Here is a 19,738-nt window from a genome sequence, read left to right as displayed (position 1 = left end):
TTCCTAGTTGTTCCTGTCAGGTATTTTGGTCACAGTGTTGAAAGTGGATGAACACACACCTAAACATGCATGTGTGTGCATTCATTCACCACGTGGAGGCCAAGGTCTTTTCCCTGAGTATCAATTTTCTTATCTCTTTCTTACTTTAAGTTTAGACATATTTTATGATATCTAGTTTGGCTTTCTTTGAAGTTGACAAAAATTTAAGGTGTGAAGGATGCGAGGGCAGAGAATCCTTCTAGAAATTTTTTTCCCTAGACTTTTTTTTTTTTCAACTCCTAGTCTCTAGAATTTTTTAATAAGTGACTTGCCTTGTGCAAAATATTCAGATGCAGTTTTCATCAACACACTGGCTTGTATACAATTTTAATTAAATCTGCGATTGTAGTAATAAACATAAATGGCACAAGCAGGCTTGGAAGCAATGCAAAAAAATAGCTATTAAATGCAGAAGTGAACGGGTGTATTACAGAGTAGCTTTCTAGCCCCCGAACATTCTAGTGCTGTGGGCTCTGGGCAGCACATCCTAACAGAGAATGGACAAAGATGGCTAAATGACAAATGGCTGAGCTCTTAACCCAATCAATTTTGATCTCTATGAACTTCAGAAAGGTTCAGGACTCCTCTCAAAATCACGTGAGGTAGGAAGAGCTGGTCCTGGGAGGTGAATGCTGGCAGTCTGAATGCATGAGTCCCTACTGTACTTCCCTGATTGTCTTTTTAGATTAAAAATATTAGTTAATCAGTGCTTTTATCTTAAGAAAGCATAACTAGTTCTCTTTTTTTATATAATCATAAATACTTCTCCAAATATACTCTTTCTTCCTGCCCTCATCCTCCACTTCTGTACTTATTTGGCAAGAGAACTTGGTGTTACTGACAGATCAGGTAATTGAAACGGATGCATTAATTGATTTAAATGTCCAAGCATCAATATTCTCTGACAAAACATTGTCAGTGCACTGTCTTGTGGCAGAGGACCTGAGAATGAAGAAAACAACTTTAGAAGGGGGAATCAATGAGACGGAAAGTTTAGTCTATGGGGAGCGTGGGTTTCCCCTTTCCCTCATGACCCCATACTGTCCCATGCAAAACTCCTACCCTGGAAAGTGTGGTACTCCAGTGAAATACTATATCCTGTGGTCCTGTTTCAGGTATTTTTCCGTCCCCTCTCTTTCTTGGTGACTTATTGCCCTTTAAACTGTAAAATGGGGATAAGAACAGTCTTTGTTTATCTATTAGATCTGCAAAATTGTAGATGGGACACACTTCTTGGAATACCTGGCACATTGTGAATGCCCGGACAATGGCAGCTATTGTTTTTCTAATCTCTCTTCCTTAGGGAAACAGGGAAAAGCTTAATTAGATTCAACTGAAGGAAAACATTCTGTTCTAGCTCTTTTTGACTTCTTTTATAGCCCAGTGGCCAGAACACAGTAAGTGTTCAATAAATATTTGTGGAAGGTCGAAATAAATAAATCCTCGGTCAGCGTTTTTCATTGATCTGCCTCTAGACCTCATGATTGTCTGTCATAAGGATTACATCCCTGTATCAAGGCCTTTCATGCTTCTGTAGTTTCAAAGTATTTGCAGTCTCTGCATTTATAATTGCTTATAGCCTTTATACAATCAAGTAGAAACTATTTCTGAACTATGTTTTAGCAGATCTATGTTCCTCTAATATTCTTAGACAAATGCCTACAGACAGTTGCTTGTACAAATGGCAAATGGCTATGTCATTGCTGCTGTTTTGTTTCTTGGATCTGAGCGTCCTGTGATCTGAGGTTTCTGTCTCTCGGCTGCATCTGGGTTTCACTGTGGTTTTATAGCCCCTGGCTTTTTGGCAGAAACGGTAACTGGTAGATTTGTCCTCAACTGAAAAAAAGTCTCAGCTGGCTTTGGAGGAGTCTGGTGTGGAGGAAGGAGTGGGGGCTGTGGTGGGGGAAGATTGGAGGGAGGAATGGAGATGACAGGCAGTCCAGGGTCAGAGGAGGAAGCTGAGCTAAGCACCCCCCACTTTGGAAGCCCGTTCTGGGGTCCTGATGGAGTTCTGGGCTTGAGTTGTCTGGGGGAAAGCTGGGCAATGGGCTGGGATTGGATGAATACCCCGCGGGCTTGTGGGGATCTTTTTACTTAGGTGTTTGTGCTAAATGCCTTCCAAGGGCCTCTTCACCACTCAGTTCTCTTCCCTGGAGGCTGACTCTAGCAGGTTGCATAAGCAGGTGGGAAGGACCCACAGCAGGAGATCAGAGTGGGGAGGGCATGTATTCCCCTGGAATTGCCTGAGATTGGCTGTGTCCTCAACTGAAGGTCACTGTCCCTCCGTAGATGGCCACTTGGTGTGACTTTCCTTTTGTTCTGGTATCTGATTTCTCCTAAGTTTGAGCCTAGAAAGGGTAATAACCATGCTGTTACTAATTCTGGGAATTTCTCCTAAAATTTAGCAAAGAAAATTTGCTTATTGAAAATGGTAAGTGAGGTCTCTGAACCATCTCTCGAAACTTCCCTATAACCTGCCCATGACTTTGTAAATGGTCCCTTTTTTTAGAGCCTCCCCCTGTTGTCCCCATAGGAGTACATCTGGGATTCATGCTGGGACTCTTGACTCTTGTAGTCTCAAGTTGCTCTGCGGCTTTTGGAAGATGGTGGTATCATACCTGGCAGGTGATGGGCAGATAGACAGCCATGAGCAGGTTGGTGGGGGGTAACTCACAGGGAGGACATCAGACATATACATCAAAGAGAATCCGTAGGTCACAGGATTGGGAATCACAGGGAACTTTATCAAAGCAGACAAGCATCTTATGTGTTCAGAGCTGAGCGTATATGAAACTTCCCCTGGCCATAGTTTATTATAATCCCTAAGGGAACTATTGTTTCAAGACCATGTTACATCTATCCCTTGTGACCAGGCCATCACTGAAACCATGTCACAATCACCCTTGTGACCTGGTTATCGTGACCTCACAGAGAAAATTTGCTAAGGCTAGACAAAGCCCAATAAACCACATAAGTGGAAATGAGAAACTAAAGTAAGATCAAAGGAACCCAAATCCCTTAATAACCCCCAACCCTGTAAGAGCTACACCATCCTCCCAAAGTCACTTCTGCTCAGTGCCCACACTGGGCACTTCTACTCTCACTTTTTCTAAAAAACTCCTGTCTGTACTCTGTGTGACTCATTTGAAGTTCTTCCTGTGAGATCACAAGAATGACTTGTTGTGGATCCCCGTGGTTACTTTGGCTCCATGAATGGTTTTCTTCTGCATTAGCAGGTAGGAGTCAGCAAGAGATAAAAAAAATCCAGTTCAGTGTGTAAGAGGTGGTTTCAGTTGCAAGTACTAGAAAAAAGGATTCTGGCTCTTGGAAGTAGGAAAGGAATTCATTGGTAGGATGTTGGGTATAGCTCATGAAAGTGTTTGGATGGCTGAGAACCAGGCAGCAGGAAACATGGGAACATTCTGGCTGAGACACGGCTCCTGGTTGCTGCTGCCATGAATTCATACTGTATCTGCATCCCTGCATCTGTCAGAATCCTAGTGGAGCATCTCTCTGACTGAGAGTAGGGCATGCGCAGCATCTCAGTTACAACAAGGCGAGAAATCAAAGCTTGTTGCTTACTTCAGTTAGAAACCTGCAGCAGATGAGGAGTCCACATGTGGCTCCTTTCTTTCCTTCTTTCTTCACCAGTAACAATCTCTGGCTTCTGCACAGCTTGGATTAAAGAGCAGGAAAGGTTTAACTTGGCTAGTCCTATCATGAGCTGGTGTCACTCTTCTCTGGGCTTGGCAGGTGTTCAAAGCTGAATCTTGCTTTCCTTGATGGAATTGTCCTTCCTTTTGGCTGGCCATCTGGTATTCCATCCCTTGTGTTGGGGTACCAATCCCATCCTGCAGTTGCCAGTCATTCTTGAAAGGAATCCAAAATGACCCTGTTAGGACACCTCTCCAAGGGCTTCTATATTTTTCTCAGACTTTCTAGAAGGCCAGAAATCATTTAATTTGAACCATCTTACATAGTCTGGCTGCTTGCCCTGGAGGCAAATCAGCTGGTTTAGAGTGCAGGGTGGTTACATAGTCCACTCTGATGAAAACCCAGAAGTTTGATCATGGGCAAATCTACACAGTGGCTGGATTTGTTTGCATATAAAGACTGTCCCAGAATCATCCATCCAAGCTCCTGGATGTGAGGCAAGGTGGAGTGAGTCCAGAAGATAGACATGGTTCTTTTGGGACAAGTTTTCTCCCAAAAGGTTTTCTCAGATGATATTAATTTCTGTAAAGTCCCACTAATTTTGACCTTTTCTTAGAAAAAGAACAAAACCTTCTAATGATATTAAACATTTCTAAAATTTCCTCTTGGCCAGGAACAGTTGTGCATCAGTCTGGTCAAACTGGCCACATTCTTATTTTATGGTTTGTGAACTTTCATTCTGTTGCAGGGGCTCATTTGCCACTTTTTTTTGTTGTTGTTTAATTTTTTTTTTTGAAGTTGGACAGAATGCCTTTGTTTTATTTTTTTACTTTTATGTGATGCTGAGGATCAAACCCTGTGCCTCATGTGTGGTAGGCAAGCACTCTGCCACTGAGCTACAGTTCCAGTCAGTCCCTCATTTGCCATTTTGAATAAGCAATTTTTCTTTGTTGTGTATTAGCCCATGAACTTGGGGATCTTCGTTAATATCAAGTTTTTTTCCCCCCAACAAGAAATCTAGGCAAATGTAAATAAGGTGAACTTTAGTGGCTTAGGGCTTTGCTGTGTTAAACCAGAGCCACAGGGTCTGGGATTTGGGAATGTGAAAAGAAAATTCTCTATTCACATAACCTCTACCCTGCCATCAAAGGAGAAGGTACTATTATTATTATTACAATTACCACAATTTTTATTATTTCCCTCTGAACTGTGAACAGGCAAGACACAGTATTTGGGAGAAGGATATCGACAAGGAGAACTTTATTGTGTAGCATCATCTTGGGAATATTGATACCAATTCTCATTTCTCTGTGATGCTAAATTTTAGGAGAGATTTCCAGGATATTGAAGGAGAATGCACATGTGAAGTTTTGATTTTATTATGCAAATAAAACTTGACATCACCTGAGCATTGGAAACTCTTAGGGTCCCTGCCTACTACACAGGGTTATTCTTGATTCAATCATTTTGGGTCACCAATTATGTGAACATAAGAAGTCAAAGAAATTTCTTGTATTTGAAACAAAAGCTGCATCTGATCTTAAATCCTTATTATCATCACCATCTTCACCATCACCACCACCACCATCATCCATAATCTCTACATGTCTTTATGTAGATTCTTTATTACTTCCTTTGGATAAATTTGTAGAGGCAAAATGACCAGGTAAAAGCACATAAACTTAGTAAATTATTCCTAATAAAAGTCTCAAACACATTACTGAAGAAGAGAGAATACGATATGAAGATTTAAAAACTCGTAACGTGCCTTCCCCAGTTGCCTGCTACAAGGTAGCATTGATCTGTACCTGAGCAGTACTGCCTGGCGGTGCTTACAGGCTGACTTCTGCACAGCACTGGACTTTAAACTTTTTTTTTTCTTTTTGTCAGTTTACTGAATGAAAAATGGTGTCACATTAGCGTTTGAATTTCCATTGACTTGACGACTAGAGAGGGTAAACATTTTTTTTCATGTATTTATTGGTCATTTGTCTTGTTTCATGAATTTTCTATTCACATTCTCTATCCAATTTTCTACTGTGCATTCCTTTTCCTTGCTAATTTATAAGAGGTCTTTAAATATTAAGGAAATTAACCCTTTGTCTGGAGAGCACAGTGCAGTTATTTTTCTCATTTATCTTTTGGCTCCAATTTTCTTTGTGGTGTTTCTCGACATAGTGAAATATTACATTTTTATATAACTAGATCAATCAAGTTTTCTTTATTCTTTTTTTTTTTTTGGTTGCTTGCTTAAAGCTCAAGCTTATATAAACCTATCTATCTGTCCATCTATCTAAAATTTAATATTTTAAATTAAGTAGTTTCCTTGCCTACATTTAAAACTCCTTAACCTTTAATACACCTGGAATTTATTTTGGTATGTGGTCGGTACAGGTAGTACTGTTTCTTCTCCCAGTAGTTAAATAACTTGAACAATGCTTATTAAACACAGTCTTTTCCTATTGATTTGAAAATGCTGCTATTTTCACATGCTAAATATTTATATTGAAGCTTCTTATTGTATTCAATGATCTGTATGTCTCACCTTGTGCAATACTTAAGTGGTTTTATAATTGAAACTGTATATAATGTTTTACTTTTTGACAATTTCTCACATCTCCTGGATAAAACTTCCAGCCAATAATTCCTCTTTATACAAACGTTTTTGGTTTTCTCATTTTTTTCCCCTAGTAGTTAAACTTCAGAATTATTCTTAGAATTTTATCACTTACTTGAAATTTCCGATTGATTTGGAGTACTTTACATTTTTATATGATGAGATCTTGCCCTCAGGAACCTTCTGTCACTTTCTGTTCTGTAGAGGGAAGGGGTCTTATTCTATGGCCTCAGTAAAGTTTTGATGTTTTTTTTAATAAAAGTTTTGCTTGCTGATAATTTATTCTTGGATAGTCAGTATTTTTGTTGTAGCTGGAAATAGGATTTCTTCTCCTCTACTTCTTATGGTGTGTTTGTGGGGGGCTACACACTTTTATATTTATTTTACAATCATAAAATTTATTGAATTGTTCTATTAGTTCTTCTGCTACTTTAAAGATGATTCTCTTGGGATTTCTGAGTAGATACTGTCATTGTTTATAATAATTATACATTTGTACATTTTATCAATATTCTTCTTTTTTACTTCTTTCTCCTTTTCCTTTCATCACCAGCACTTCTAGGACAATGTTAAAATAATCATGAGCATCCTGCTGCAATCCCAAATAGAAATACCTTTCATGTTTTTTACCTTTTTAATTCAAATTATATTTGATAATATTTCCTTATCTTTTACTATTTAACATATTACTGTACTAATATGTGAATTTGACCTGAAGTTTTAATTTCTTCTATTTTTGGTATTCCATTCTGCTAACTTGGAAAAAATAGAGCTGGTGGTCTTTTATATTATTTTTCTGTGCTCTGGAAGTATTTATTATATCTGCTGTTTGAAAATTTCAAAGAATCTACTATGAAACTGCTTGAGTTTTTTCCTTTCATGCAGGCAGTGAATTCAAACTGTATAACAGAGTTTCCTTGCTCAGGAAGGGCTCCAGCATACTCTGGTGGGCTCCCAGGACCTGTATGTGTTCTGTGGGAGTCTGCCCCCTCAGCTATCGCTGATTAAGTCTTTTCTAGGATATTCTTTTTTCCTGTGGTCCTAGGGATGAATTGCATGCTAGGGCCTATTGCATGCTAGGCAAGTGCTCTACCACTCAGCTACTCCCCTAGCCCTTCTAGGAATTTTTGACTTGGAAGTAAGAGGCCTAAGGAAAGTCCCTTTTTGATTGCAAGAGCCATGGGATGAAGAATCAGGATTTATAGCTTAACTGAATCCTTGCTGAGTGAAGGGCAGAATGAACCAAGCATACAGAAAAAGCAGTCCACACAATGTAGAGAGAAAGCATTTGGCTTTGCTGTCCTTGACACAGATCTAGGAAGAGTTTCTCATTTCTCTGTTACATTGGGTACAGTATCCTCCCAATAAATTCTCTTTGTGCCAAGCTCAGTTTGAATTTTTTTCTGAGATGTCTAATCCCAAGAGTATGGGCTCTCCCTCTCTCTCTCTCTCTCTCTCTCTCTCTCTCTCTCTCTCTTTTAAAATTATTTCTTATGTTTCTTTTAAAAATATTTCTTGATTAATGGTTTGCTAGAGTTCTCCAATCTCTCAAATATTCTTTACGGAAATAAAATTTAACAAAATTTGCTTTTCTGAGGAGTTAAAAAATTTTAATTCATTCACCCATTGATGTGAGATGGTAGGGAAAATATGATTAAAATATAATGTATGAATGTATGAAAATGTCATAGTGAAGCCCATTAATTTATACAATTAATATGAGTTAATATTGATAATAAAAAGATAAATCCTGAGTATTTGTTCTAATTTCTTTTACAGTATCTTTTTGGTATGAGATAATCATATCATTCAAAACATCTCATTTCAAAGATTATATTATGATAAAAGTTGTTTCAATGTGACAAGAGTGTTAGGAGTTATAGAATTTCAGACCCATATTTGTTATTTTTCCTACAGAAATGTCAATACTAAAAATGAAAAATTTATTTATAAGTATTGAAAGAAACTCAAATGTCTCCTGTCCTGCCTTTATGTCCTCACAGCAGGAACCTCCCATTCACCTTTGAACTTGACCTAACACTTCTACTTGCAGCATAGTTTACAAGAGTCAACAGTACAAAAAGAACCACAGAATATGAAGATAAGTACAAGTTCCTATGATAATATTCAATCACCCAAACAAGGCTGCTAAGTCTTATTTTCAGACTATAGCTTTTTAAGTTCTGAACCCAAAGTGTTCCCCATAATGTGTATCAGTCAGCTTTTGCTGTGTAACAAACCACTTCAAAATGCAGTGCCTTAAAAAATCAACATGATTTTGTGCTTTAGCAATGTGGGCTGGGTTCAGCTGGGTGATTCTTCTGGTTTGAGCTGGGCAGTTGTTCTGGTTTGAGCTGGGCAGTCAGTTGCCGTGTCTGCTGGGAATGTTTGGTCAAGCAGTGGCCTCAGCTTAGTTGGCTTATCTTTAGTCCTTGTGGTCTCTCATTTTCTGGAAGGTGGGCCTGAATTTGCGCACCTGATGATGGCAGTGTTCCAAGAGAGTGAGAGGAAACAGATAAAGCTTCTTGGGTCCTGGGCTTGGAGCTCTACAAAATCAACTCTGCCACATTCTTTTGACTTGATTCTAAGATTAAATTCTAAGATTCTAAGATTCTAAGATTCTAAGATTAAATCTTTTCATGGCAGGAGTGAAAAAGTCACATTGCAAGGTGCATGACTGCAGTGAAGGGTACAGAATTCTGGGAATTCTTAAAATCTGCCACATAATGCACATTATGTTACTATACTTTGGAATACAAACCTTATCCCCCATTAGTCAAGTGGTTACATCTTGCTTATGGTGGAAAACCCACCTGGAAAGGTCTCTGTATTAATTATGTACATATAATTAAACTAGTGAGAAGTGTATTTGTCTTATTTTATCTCCCAATTTTAAAAGATGTATTGATTAATTCTACTCATTTTCAGTTTTCTACCTCATTACTTTTCATTTGTATTTTTATTAATTTGTATATGTCAGATCTATAATAGGCAATCAAGAGATGTATATTGAATAGATTATTGCATGGTTTCTCTGATTTGTTGGAGTTTATTTTTATAGTTAAGATTTGAGTTTTAGGTCTAGCAAATATTTTATACTCCTTTTTGTTTAATAGCAAAACATTTAATTACATGACTTTTCTCTTGAATAGGGTTTTAATCACATTCCATATGAAATTTTGAAAAATTTATTCTTATGTCTAATTTTTGTTTTTGCAGTTTGATGATTTATTACAAAGACACTTAGGTGTCTGCCACCCAGAACAGAAATAGATCATTACTAACATTTTAGAAGTGGCCTTTGTGCCTCTATTCAGTTGCTTTTATTCTTCACATAAAGGAACCACTTCTCTGATTTTTGTTAATTACTTCCTTTCTTTTCTTTTTAATTTCCCCGCCTACATATGTATACCTAAACACTATGGTTACCTTGATCTGTTTCTTAAACTTCATATAAATGGAGTAATACAATTTATTCTCCAGCTTATTTGGCCTTATATTATTGTGAAATTCATTTATGATGTGTAGCTATAGTTCACTTATTTAAATTTTTGTTTATTTCATTATATGACTACACTGCAATTTATTTATTTTTTTATCCTATTACAGGAGTATGCCACCATTTATTTGTTCATTTGACTGCTAATGGATTGTTTGGGTTAATGGGTCTCTCTAGTTTTAGGATTAGTGAGTTGATAATGGATAAATGGTGAAATGGGGTTAAATGGTTTGTTTTCAGTTTTTGATGTTTATGAATAATGCTGTTACAAACATACTTTATGTGTTTCTGGATGCCTGTGAGCGTGCATTGCTGAAGTGTGAAATTGGTGGGTAAGAGGGTGTGTGCATGCTTCACTTCAGCAGTATATAGTGCAAGCTGTTTCAAGGTGGCTGTACTCATGAGCACTTTCCCCAGCAGTGTAATAGGGCCCCCAGTGCAGCCAACTTGACAGCACTTTGGCACAGTCTTTGTATTTTAGCCATTACAGTGTGTAATGGTAGCTCCTTATTTGAATTTACATTAGTAAGATTGGTCATATTTTTACTTTTTTGATGGAAGGAGGCCCATTTGGATTTACTCTTTTGGAAAATACCTACTCCAGTCTTCTGTTGGACTGTTTACCTTTTTCTTATGGATTTATAAGAGTTCTTTTAATTTTATGGGTGGTTACATTTTGCTTGAATTTCTCTGGATTTCCCTTTTCATGACCTTAACAGTATTTTTTGGTGATATGGCTCTTAATTATAATATAATCCAATTTACCATGTAATTTTTCCTGTTTAGTTTGCAATTGTGTATATGATTAAAAGAAGTTCTCTACTTTGTGACTCTCTGCTGCATTCTACTCTCCAATTTCTCTAGTTTTTGACCTTAACTTTCCTATTTTCTCCACTCCCCCAGGTTCTTTTTGCTATTCCTTTCCCATTTTTTTTTGAGATTGAATGCTTTGATTACTTATTTTTGTTTCTAATGGTTGCATGGATTCAGTTATAACCCTCAAATTTTGATATGCTTTGTTTTCATTATGATTCATCTAAAAATGTTTTCTTATTTCCTTAGTGATTTCTTCTTTGACCTATATGGGGATTTTCTTGTTATTATTTGCTTCTGCTTTCGAGTTTAATTCGACTGTAGTCAAAGACCTTAACTTTGCATGATTTAAACCTTTTGAAATTTGCTGACTCTTGCTTTAATGCAGAATATGGTCGATTTTTATAATTAATGTTCCATGTGTCCTTGTGCTTAAGTCTTTGTCTCCTGTTCTTCTGGGAGAATACAGACTAAGATATAAAGTTGAATCTTCATTATGAAACCTAGAACTTTACAATGTATAAAATTATGTACTATTCTGTTTAAAGTTTTTCTTTTTTGTTTTGATTTTATCTGGTATGAATGCTATGCTTATTCTTTTAAAGGTTGCATTTTTCTAATATACATTTGCTTTTTTATGTTTAGCATAGAAGACATTTCACTTGTGTCTCTTGAAAACTCTATAATTGGATTGTGTCTTGGACTTAATTTGGGAATCTTTGTCTTTTACTCATGGAATTTGACATATTGGCATTTACAGTTATAACCAACTGGTATTGCTCCTTTAGTTTATCTTGATGCTTTTAATGTCTATGCCTCATTGTTTTTCCTCATTATTTTTTTACTATAGGACTACATTTAATTAAAATGTTATTTTAGAAGATACGTTTTAACCAAAGTCATGGTTTGGGGTAAGATTTTTTAGAAACATTCTGAAACTAAAGACTTTTTTTTTTTTTTTAACTTTTTATAACCCAAATCACATTTTAAAGTTTTTTTTTTTTTTTTTTTTTTGTCCTGAATACATAACGTGAGCATGTTTTTATTCTCTTATCTCCAGTTTCTGGATTTTATTCACACAGTGTAGTGAATTGCTTCAGGTTATTATTTCTTACAAATAATTTTTGACAATCACATTATTTTATTAACAGATTTGAAAGTATAACTTAGACTTACTTCCTTTTAAACTGGTTGCAGAACTTGCCACACTGTCTTTTCATGTAAAAGCAGAGCTTCTAACTTTGTATCGTGTCTTGACTGGCTGGAGCCCATTTAAATTTTTTTTTTTTTAAATTCTAGATAGATACCCGGTGGCATATTTTTTAACGTCTCGGTTGAGAGTATTTTTAGTATTGCCTCTATACTCCAAAGGACAATTTTTATGGGTCTAAAATTCTTGGGTCAGAAACTTTTCCAGAGTGTGTCTAGGTATTCATCTGTTTTTACTGATGTTCAAAATCAGGAATCTGAAATGTAGTTATCCTTGTAATCTTCCAGATTTTTTTCTTTAGTCTGGGAAAGTATTCTATTAGTTTTACTAATTATTGCTTCTGTTCTATTGTGGTCTCTCTTGAAAATGAATGAATTACTTGTATGCTGCATTTGGCCATTTTTTTCTGTCCCTCACTTCTATTATCTTAATCATATTTGTGTCATTGCCTTTTTCTCAAAAATCCTGGGAAGGCTTCTAGTATTTTTAAAAATTCTCTTATCACTGTATGCTTTTGTCAATAGAAATTTTGTCTTTTCCTCCAAGAATTAAAATTTTTTTCATTGTATTTTCCCACTTTATTACACAGATTCATAATAATTTTTTGCCTGCTTATATAGGAAAAAGCCCCACTTATCAAGATGAGCTGAAAGTACTATCTCCTAAGCCTTTCCGTTGACTTTTCTACTCTCTCTCCAGATGGATCACTCTTGAGAGTGAGAACTTCAGACCTTGCTTTCAATCTGGTCCTATTTTCTTGGTACCTATAAGAGCTCCCTTGAAGTTTCTGGTGTTTATTCACTTAACAAATATTTATTGAACACCTATTATGTTCCATGTATTCATGCTCTATCAGTGAAAGAATAGAAAAATATCTTTACTCTTTCAAAAAATGTTTTTAAATAGCAGTAAAGTATATGAAAAATATGAAATTTACTATAGTAATCATTTAAAAATATATTTCAGTACTCTTAGGTACATTTGCATTGTTTTGAATTCAATCTTCAAAAGTCTTTTTCAAAATTCTTTTCTATACCCATTAATCAGTAAGTCCTATTTCCTCCTCTTCCCCCCATCCTTGGAAAACTACCATTCTACTTTCTGCCTCAATGAGTATGACTAATTTGGTTATCTCACATTGGTGAGAACATACAGTACGTGTCCTTGTGATCAGCTTATTTCACTCAGCATGATGTTCTCAAGGTTCATCCAGGTTGTAACACATGTTAGAGTTTCCTTCTTGAGGATGAACAATATTCCATTGATATGCAACTTCATGTTTATCCATCCATGTCTAGATGAACAATTGAGTCATTTCCGCTTTTTGGCTGTTGTGAATAATATTGCTATGAAAGGGAGAGAGAGAGGAGAAGTGGGGTAAGAGGGAGAGCAAATGCACAAGAGGGAGCTGAACTTGTTCTTCTAGCAGGAACCCATTCCTATGATGCCTGACCCACCACCGTAACAGCTTTAATGTATTCCTGAGGGCACAGTCCTCATGACCTAACCACTTCTCATTAGGACTTACTCCCTGACACCACTGCATTGGAGATAAAGCACATGAGTTTTAGAGGACATATGCAAGCTACCATAGCTTCTGTGATCTCTTTCCCCTATTTCTGTCCTCTCCTTGCTTTTCTTTGCCTTTTAGACATTGCCCTTCAGAGAGTGTATCCACCCCACAGAATTAACTGCCACTCCTGGGTGAGATCCTGCAGTGTCCATACTGGAACTCCAGTGGCTTATCCAGCTGATTGTAGCATCCATAGAGTGTTCCCATGGAGGTCTGGAAGCTCATTGTGTACAATAAGAAAAACATGGGCTTTGGGAATCAGACGGACCTGACCATAAGCACTGGTTCCTAGTATAACTAACTATCTTGTGTTTTGTTCAATACACTTGATTATGAGACAATCTGTTCTCACTGGTAAAACTGTTTTGATTTAGAGGAATTAGGAGGATCTCTCAGGCCTCCAAGAACAAGGAACAAAGACAGTCAAGGTAGATTGTTGTAATTAAAGAAAATTTCTGCAAATTATTTGACAGCCCTTCTATCAGGAGATGGAGTGTCCTTTGCCTCTCCTTAACTCAGCTGGCCTCCACAACTGCTGCTAAATGGTAGAGTGCAGTAGAAATGATGCTTCATGGCTTCTTAGGCTAGAAGGTGAGCCTGCTCTTGCCTGGCTTGTCTGCAGACATGTGCCTTTGGAGAATTGAGTACCCTTGTAAGAAGTCTGGGAGATTTCCAGGCTTCTGTAGGCCACCTTGGAAGAGAGACCCTATGGGGGAGACCACAGAGAGATTGAAAAGTATGCCTGAGGACCCCAAGCTATTTCTCCCTGCTTATATCTCTTCCCTCTCCAGGCCCTCAATCTGCAAGTAAGCCCACCACCTGGGACTGTGGGTCCACCCACTGTTTGACTGCATCTACAGGTCAGATCTCAACAAGAACCACCTCCCTGAGCCCCGCCAACCCCAGAAATGTGGGAGCTAAGAATAGCATGGCTATCCTTCTTTCAGGTTGCTCAGTTTGGGAGTGATTTGTTATAGAGAAAGATAACTGAACCTGGGTTGAAGAGATAGATTTGGAATAAAAGCTGAGATTATGTCCTCCATTTCTGATGAGGGCACACTGCCTGTGGCCCATGCTCTTTGTGGATGAACTTTTTGTTGCTCAGTGTTCCTTTGCTTCCCACACCTTCAGCTTTGACCTGTTTGGTTCCGGCTCCAGTTTTGAACTCCTGCCATCTCCTAACTGACCCCAACTCTGGTTCATTTAGTTCAGAATCTCAGTAGGGAAACTTCATTTCTTCACCCTACTTTATGGACAGATCCCCTGGGCCAGGCACCTTGAGGTGATCAGCGGTAGCTGGAGAGATGTGAGGCTGGGAGACTTACGTGGTAGCAAGCATGTAGGGAGGACCCAAATGTCTTAGGTGAGGGTGAGCAGGGGAAGGCAATGATTGGCATCCTAAGCTCAGCTTGAATAACTTCTCAACGGTCTCTAAGTCCCAGTGTTCATAATTGAAAAATTTGATGATATGAGGGTAAATGAGCAGATGCTTACATTAAATTAATTTTGGAGAGGTTTGATTACCAAACAAGATAATCTATGTACAAAATATCCAGCATAGTGTCTAGCAGATGAGGAGTTAGTTTCTCCCTGTTTTTTCCTCTTCTTTTCTCCTCTTTAAAGGGAAAAAAAAAACCAACCTAGATTCCTTATCTTAACATTTTAAGTTGTGAAGTTTCCAACCTTACTCTCTTCTAATACCGAACCTTATGCTCTGACTAAATTGTTCTTTTTCAAGAACTGGAAGTGGTAAGAAATTTCTTGCCCCTTTTCCATGAGAGTCTAAACAATTTTTGTATAGTATTTTCTATAGGAACATTTCTGGATGGATTGGCTATTTGTCAATCCATCCAGAAGTCATATAAATCATGCTGGTTGCTCATTCAGAGCCAGTCCCTGACTGACCACGCATCAGCCTTCAATAGCTGCCTATTGCTCAAAGATAAAATTCACACCTTTACCAAGCTCTGGTTCTGTATAATCTTGTATCTACCAATGTCCAGTTATTCCCCAGGAAGCTGTAGAAAAACTATCCTTCTCCTGTTTGTTATGCCATGCTCCTTCCTGCAGAAGAGCTTCCATCCATTCTATTCTTTCTTTTTCAAATATTCTTCTACCTCTTTCCCTGGCTAACCTCGGAGTCTTAATCTCAAGACCACTGCCTTACTGACCTCTCCTCCCACACCAGAGTAAGTCAGATCCCTTGCTCTATCTTCTTATGGTCTCTGTAATTTATATTCATTTCAACAACAAGAATTTTGGTATTTGTAGTTAATCAGACTACTAATTTTTTTCCACATTTCTTAATTTGTGCATCATAGTGAGACATAATGATGGGATTTGTTGTTACATATTCATACATGCACACAATATAATGATATAATTTGGCCAATATCATTCCCCATAGGCTGATTTATTTGTATCTATACTCTGCTAGACTCTAAGCACCTTGAACTCAGAGACTGTATCTGTGTCATTCACAATTGCACCTTGGAAGTATGACATGGTTCTGGGTCCATCATAGGCATTGAGCCATTTGTCTTAAATAATAGAAGCCAGTCACTAACACTTGTAGAGCGCTTCAATATGCCAGGCTTTTACAATGTCACTTAATGGACCTACAGCGAGTCACAGTACACAGTGTACACTGTTCTCCTGATTTCTGACTGGGTCCAATATAATTTAAAGCCATCACACACTGTAGCACACCTACTAGCATTCAACAAATGGTATCTTATCAATGTAGTCTGCTGAGTTTGACAGCATAAAAGAACCATCGGAGGCTATCCATGTGGCAGAAAAATTGCCTTTTTCTGTCGCTGTGATGCTGAGTGAAAGAGGGCAAGTTGGATTTAGCCTCTTCTCCGTGTTTCATTCCATGGTGTGCTTGGGTTTGCTCTGACCCCTAATGCTATCTGATGGAAGATTCTCAGGCCTGATCATTTTCAAATGTTTATTTGCCTCTCTGCTCGCTAAGCGGTTCATGCCTGTTTATCACCTGAACCAAAGAACAGGGCTGGCTTGCCAGTAAATAGCTGACAGATGAGGTTGTGTAATGAGAAAATTAGAACTTCACAGCTCCCGTGCAAGCTTAGCATCTGCCGTAATAACCTGGAGCTTACAGCAGCTTCTGAGTAGAAGGGAGATCTGATTCCAAGAAGAAATATGATAATTGGAGGCCTGGGGGAGGTCAGACGACTTTGGCCAAACAGGAAATTACCTTCAGTTGCTCTGTTACTGTAATTCAGCAACTCTAATTATCACGAGGTGATAAAATGTTTGACTGTGTTGTATAACACCTTGCCTCGTACATGTCCGGGTCCATTAAAAGCTTTAATGAAACCATTGTCCTTATGATGCCTAATTACAGTTGCTATTACTCCCATGATCAGTGTAGGTCTGGTGAAATACCAGGAATCAGAGAGCAGTCCAATAAAGGCAATATGTGAATACTTGGCCATGATGTTGAGGTGTCAGGTGAGGATTGGGTGTTCCCTCGGGGCAGAGAGAAACTTAAAGCCAAAATGAGCTTCTCTGGGAGGGGAAGAAGAAGGAATAGGTACTTCTAGACTCTGGAGATTATTGTTACTCAAGCAATAAATCTGATTCGAAGCTTTCTGGTTGCCATGGCAGGTAAAGAAAACAAAAAGATATGGGATGTCCATTTCTTGACAGTAGACAGCAGGCACCTTTACCCACCAGGATTGTATTTCTTTTTTCTTGCAACTGAATTCAAATCTGTTCACTTGGCTACCGGTAGCTTCTTCCTTCTATCTTTTATCCTTTCTCCTCTCTACTTTGAGCTAAGTACTACTGACCTATCTCCTAACCTTCCTCCTCCTCCTCTCTCCTTTAATCCATAGAAACAGAGCAGAGTTTGGTTGGAAATGGCATCAGCGAATCTGTTCTTCCACCATCTCTCTGAGCCTCAGTATTTCCCATCTGTGAAAATGGTGATGGTGCTGTGTCTTTAGTAGAGCTGCTGAGGTAATAAGCCCTCATTCTGCAAATGTGTAGTGTGTGCTTTCTGAGTGTGGAACGGCGCTTGTGTAAAGGACATTAAGCAAAATATGACGTTGGCAGAAGTTTGGTCTGCCTCTCTCTCGGAGGCAGGGAGCAAAGACTCCCACGTCACCCATGTGTTAAAGCAGTCCATTTGCATCCAAGTCCAATTGATGTCTTAGGTTTTTATTATTTGGGCCACAGATATCTCTTCCTTTTAGGGGAACCAGGGGAGAGCTATATTTTGGAGGAAGTTTTTTTTTTTTCCCCCTGTGGGATTGTATGAATCAACCTGGACCTTGAATAGTGGCACTGTTCCCACCCCTGCATACTGAGCACCTTCCCTACATCCCTGCAGCTCCCTCTCAAAAGCCTAGCCAGGTGCATTTTCACAAGCTCCAGCATGGAATCTCCTTGCTTCTCTGGGCAGTTTCCTTCTAGATGCTTCTTCAGACAAGAGTCTGGCCTCTGACCTTTTAACGACCTCAGGTGCCCAGGCACCACAGGGTGGGAAGTTTTGCAATGCCTCCTCTTGTCCTTTATTTTTCATCCCAGTTTTGGGAATGCACATTCCTGGCTCTGGTGCTGGAGGGCAGGTTATTCTGTGTTCTCAAGGAGGAAGTGTCTCTGCTAGGCTTGAGCTGGCTCAGAGTGGATCTGGCGTACACTGACATAAAAGCCTTTTATATCAGGATCCATTCATGCAGTCAACCCCAAAACTGTTCTGTGTCTGCACTAGTCTGCACTAATGATTTCAGGCCCTGTGTGTACATGTGTGGTTGAACGGCAGGGGGTACTTACACATGCGAACCAGAGTCCCCATCAAATTTATTTCATTCATTATTTATTGAGTGTCTACCATACACTTGATGCTTTGTAGCTAGGGGTAGGGAGTATAAAGAGACAAGACCTGTGATCTTTCATCATGAATCTTAGACTAGTCAGAAGTAGGGATAAAATTTAAAAAGTAAGCATGCAAAATAATAATAAAAAAACTACTCAGGTGCAGTGGCACATGCCTGTAATCCCAGTGACTCAGGAGGCTGAGGCAGGAGGATCTTGAATTCAAAGACAGCCTCAGCAAAAGCGAGGCACTAAGCAACTCAGTAGGACCTTGACTCTAAATAAAATAAAATAAAAAATAGGTCTGAACATGTGGCTCAGTGGTCAAATGCCCCTGAGCTCAATCCCTGGTAACAGTTCCCCGTAAATCCCCCATCAAAGACAACCCAAAACTCTAAAAATCATGATGTTTTTATGCTATAGATACAAGGTGATTTCCCTTAAAATGCTTGTCTCAAGAAATGTCTCACATTTCTTGAGACAAGATGGTGTTGGCAGTGCAGGAATAGTTCCACCCATGCTGCCTAAGATTTATTTGTCTCAACTGCAAATTGAAGATCCTAGCTAGAGCAGGCTTAAAGTGGGCCATCTCTGTGGAGGTTTGTATCTGATGACAGTGCCCAACGTGAAAACAGCACAGACCAAATTGCCCCCTTGAAAAATCCAGGTTTCTTCAATTACCCACAATGTCCAACATCCATCTGTACAAAAATATAATGTATAGATTCATATTACAGGTAAGTCACAGGCAATCATAGGTAATATACAATTGATATACAGCTAAAATTTTATAGTACTGTATTCATAAATGTTCTCTTTTAAATGGTTAAACTGTGAAACTATCAATATTTGGACATGTTAACCTATAAAAAAATGGCAATTTTGTGTGGGTACATCCAGATAAGTCACTATTTTTCTCTTTCTCTTTTATATAGCATTAAATTGATGTTATTATGTATAGAACTGTAACCTCAAAGGATTGTTCTAGAGATATCATTTTAGAGTGATGAAGATATTCCAAAACTGAATTGTGGTGGTTATACCCCTCTAAATTTGCTAAAACGCAATAACTTGCACACTTCATATGAGTGCAATTTTATGGTGTGTAAATTATACTGTAATTAAGCTATTAAAAGAATGGAGTTCTGCTCAGGATCATGCACATATGTTGCTTCCCAGTATCCCTTTGATGGGGTGTCTCCTAGCATTCCTAGTGAGGTAGGACAGGCCTAGCCAGCTTTTTCTTATGAAAAAAAAGGCTCAGAGAGGTAAGATGACTGAGTGAGGTCACACAGCAGGTCTGTGGCAGAACTGAGGTGGAAACACCATCCAGACTCCCAGGCTGGTTCCATTTCTTTTCTCTCAGCCCAGGGGTCCCTCCCCATCACTCTGCCTCTGTGGGCTCCGACATGGTGTGCTTCAAAGTATGTTTGGGGGGTTGAGCAGACTAGGAGTGTGCGACTGTGGCAAATGGATTTGCACAATTCC

The 19,738-nt window shown here is 38.5% G+C and overlaps 1 long non-coding RNA gene across 1 annotated transcript in view; it reads left to right on the top strand.

The window, feature by feature from the left end:
• The first annotated feature begins 3,110 nt into the window (after positions 1-3,110).
• LOC125618984 overlaps positions 3,111-19,738 on the top strand; it is a 40,970-nt gene continuing 24,342 nt past the window's right edge. The window contains exon 1 of the long non-coding RNA XR_007350436.1: positions 3,111-3,275. This is a non-coding gene — a long non-coding RNA (uncharacterized LOC125618984). The remainder of the gene's footprint in view (positions 3,276-19,738) is intronic.

Source organism: Marmota marmota, unplaced genomic scaffold (genome assembly GCF_001458135.2).
Source record: "Marmota marmota marmota unplaced genomic scaffold, marMar, whole genome shotgun sequence".
Lineage (NCBI taxonomy): Eukaryota > Metazoa > Chordata > Mammalia > Rodentia > Sciuridae > Marmota > Marmota marmota.
Note: the sequence above shows the minus strand (reverse complement) of the source record. Positions and strands in the feature narration are given on the sequence as shown.